This window comes from Elephantulus edwardii, unplaced genomic scaffold (assembly GCF_000299155.1).
Source record: "Elephantulus edwardii isolate Elephantulus edwardi_28Jun2011 unplaced genomic scaffold, EleEdw1.0 scaffold00042, whole genome shotgun sequence".
NCBI lineage: Eukaryota > Metazoa > Chordata > Mammalia > Macroscelidea > Macroscelididae > Elephantulus > Elephantulus edwardii.
Genome location: NW_006399792.1, coordinates 4,564,656 through 4,568,115, shown reverse-complemented (window position 1 = coordinate 4,568,115; position 3,460 = coordinate 4,564,656). Strand labels below are relative to the sequence as shown.

Sequence of the window (3,460 nt, the reverse complement as noted above, 5' to 3'; positions counted from 1 at the left end):
TTAAGGCTGTTGTGCATAGGGTCGCTATGTGTCGCAAACGACTCGATGGCACATAACAACAACAACAACAACCATAGACTGCTAGGAAAGCAAACAGATTCATCCTGGAAAGGGTTAAACCTGGTGGCCCTTTGGAGGCAAGGATTCTGAGGCTCCATCTAACATACTTTGGACATGTTGTATGAAGAGACTGGTCCTTGGAGAAGGACATCATGCTGGGGAGGTTGGAGGGACGGCGCAGGAGGGGAAGGCCCTCTGTGAGATGGATTGATTCAGCGACTGGGGTTATTGGGATGGGAGTGTCAGAGACAGTGCGATTGGCACAAGACAGAGCGGAGTGTAGGGCTGTTGTGCATAGGGTCACTATGAGTCGCAAGTGGCTCAACGGTACATAACGACCGACAGCAACTCTCCTTTTGCTCTCATGAGAAATTAGTTTATCTTTGTAGACAATTCTTTTATTTTCTCTTATTATCTGTGGATTCTGCATTTTGGTCACTTTTTTTCCTTCCTAAATGAGACTTTGGTTTGGTTTTGTATAGGGTTTAAGCTGGTCTGCTTTTTCTGTATCATTATGGTGATGGTATTTTTGTAGAATTTAAAAATAATAGTGTTGTATTCTGCATACTGGTAATCAGTGGTAGGTTTAGTACTTCTTTTGATTGTAAATAAAAAGAAGGTTTTGATTACTTTTGAGAGTTATTCATCCACTCAGGGTATGTTGAAATAGAACTCCATATTATCAATAGGACGTAATCTCTTTAGTGTATGTTGTTGGTGGCCTCAGTTTACTAATTTGTTGTCAAGAATGCATGTCTCCCTGTAGCTCTGCTGATGGCAGAGCCAAAGAGTATGTCTGAAGCTAGGTGGGGTCATCAAGGATGGTGCCCCCAGGGACTCTCCTCTCTGCCTGAGTCTCAGCTGACTGGGCTGTCAGCAGGAAGACAGGGCTTCCCAGAGCATTGCTCACCACAGGGTTGGTAGGATCTTCTCACCACAGGGTTGGTCAGGTAGGGTCCTTGGAGATGAGCCCCCAAGGCCTCTCCTTTTTGCCTGACTCATAGGGTGTGATTATCTTACTGGGCCTTTGGCAGAAAGGTGGGAATTTCCAAAGCTCTACTTGCTTCAGGGTCAGAGTATGAATCTGAGGCTGGGTGGAGACCTTGGAGATGAGGATCTAAAGGCTTCTACTCTTTACATTTGTCACTGGGAGTGTGGATCTGGCTGGGCCTTAGGTGGGACTTCACAGAAGCTCATCACTGGGTCAGAGTGTGAGTCTCAGACCAGACAAGGTTTCTGCGTGACTCTTTCCTTCTCTGGGTCCTTCTAAGCAGAAGTCCAAGCTCTCAGGTACAGTGGCAGCTCCTGCTGTGTGGGGCAGGGGACAGTGCATATTTTGGGGTTTTGTTGCCAGCTCTGGGGCATGAGGTCAGCGGTGTCTGGAGTTGGAGTGGGGAGGGAAGATCGGTGGTGGTGTTTCTTGTGGAGTGTGAAAGAGACCATTGTTCCTACTTTTAAGCAGCAGTCTGGTTGCACTTTTCCCAAGATGGAGTTGTTTTTCTTTTGGAAGTTCCTGGTATATTCAATACTCTTCATCAACTCCACAATTCCAACTCTCCTCCCCTCCCCCAAGAAAATTTGTATCCAACTTTATTAAAGATACTTTTCATAAACAATCATGGTATTAAAGGCAGGACATGTTAACATGTTTCAGGCAGACAATCTTTAACAGTATACAACAACTTTTAAACTTCCTTCTTCAGTGAATTACCAAAATAAAAAAGCCACTACAAAACACAATAAAATCTTCTTTTGATACTCTGAATAGTGAAAGTTTGGAGGGAGGGTTGACATTTCATATTTAGCATGTTGTTTAACAATTTTTTCACAAGCTGAACCTGACTTTCAGAAAATGAAACAAAAATGGCAGAATTTCCAATCTGGAGATCTACAGTCCTGGGGGTGAGGGTGGGGAAGGAACCACTGCTCTTTCAAGGAATGCTGCTCAGATAATATGACCAGAAAAGTCCAGATAGCCTAACAAAATGGTAATAAATTTCTTGGAGGATCAGGTCCCAAAGGTTGATGCTGAATGCAGAGGGAAAAGATGGACATGTAAACAGGTTTTTTGGTTTTGGGTTGTTTTTTTGGGGTTTTTTTGTTTGTTTGTTTTGGTTTTTTGTCCACACCACAAGGCCTTTGTGCCGAGTTGGCTAATGGATCTCAGCACCAGGGAATCCCTTCTCCTGAGAATCAGGAGGAAGTCTCTCAAAATTAGCAGGTAAAAAGATCCAACACCCCCAAATCCAAAAAAACCCCACAGCAACAAAAAACCACCTAGCAGGTAAAGATCTTTCCATTCACATCAAAAATCTAGCTTCAGGGACACACTATTATTAGTAGCGTTTTGCCTCTTCCCCTAAAAAGATAAAGTGTTCCATGTGCTAACAAAATAGCTTTACTTAGAAAAAGTGAAAGAAAAGTCAACATTTTTATAAAACTTGATAAAAAAAATAGCACTTTAAACTGTATAGTCACCAGAAGCACACAGTTATAAAAAATGCACACACTTCTCTTGGCGTCTTCCAGCACCTTCAGCTTTCTATGACTGGTCTGTTTTGGCATCACCATTTTCTGCAGGGTCGCTCACATCCTCGCCAGCCTCAGCCTTCCACTTTTTCTCTTGGGGTACCTTCTTTCCCTTCTTTGCAGGGGCCTTTTTAGGTAGGATTTGGCTTTAGTTTAATAGATAACTTTGCAGATCTCTGTGGCTCATCCTTTATGTTGGCTTTATCTCCCTTAACATCCCCATCAGCCTTTGTCTTGGGCATGGTGGCGACGATGCTGGACATAGGTGCTGGACTTGGGGACACGGCAACACATGGACTTTGGCAGATCCAGGGGTAATTCTCCTCTCTTCTCCACACTGTTCCCACAATTCCAACTCCTAATTGTGAGAAAAGTGAAAATACCATGCCTTGGAAGAGGATTGCTTAGCATAAAGAGGATCACATTCCACTGATAGAAAGACTCATGTTATTGACGTTCTTGGAACTCTCTGACCCAGACCCTTACTGTGTTGTGACCAAAGGGCTTTGCTAGTTGTTGTTGTGTTAGGTGTCATTGAGTCAACTATGACTCAATGAGTGACCTTATGAACAACAAATCTGAAACTTGCCCTGCCTGAGATATCATCGCCATCTCTGATATTGGAGAGCCCATTATTATAGTCATTGTGTCAATTCACCTCATTGACTGTCTTCCTTTCTTTCAGTGATAATCTACCTTTCCAAACATTATGTCCTTTTCCAAGGACTGGCACTTCCCAATGACATGTCCAAGTATGTGAGATGAAGTTCCACATTGCTTCCAAAGAGTATCCTGGTTGCATTTTCTCAAAATAAACATTTGTTTTCTTGGTGGCAGTCTTTGGTCTAGTCATATGCTTCTCCAACACCAC

General features: G+C 43.2%; 1 pseudogene; it reads right to left on the bottom strand.

The window, feature by feature from the left end:
* Window positions 1–2,551: 2,551 nt before the first annotated feature.
* Window positions 2,552–2,831, bottom strand: LOC102875363 (annotated as a pseudogene).
* Window positions 2,832–3,460: the final 629 nt, after the last annotated feature.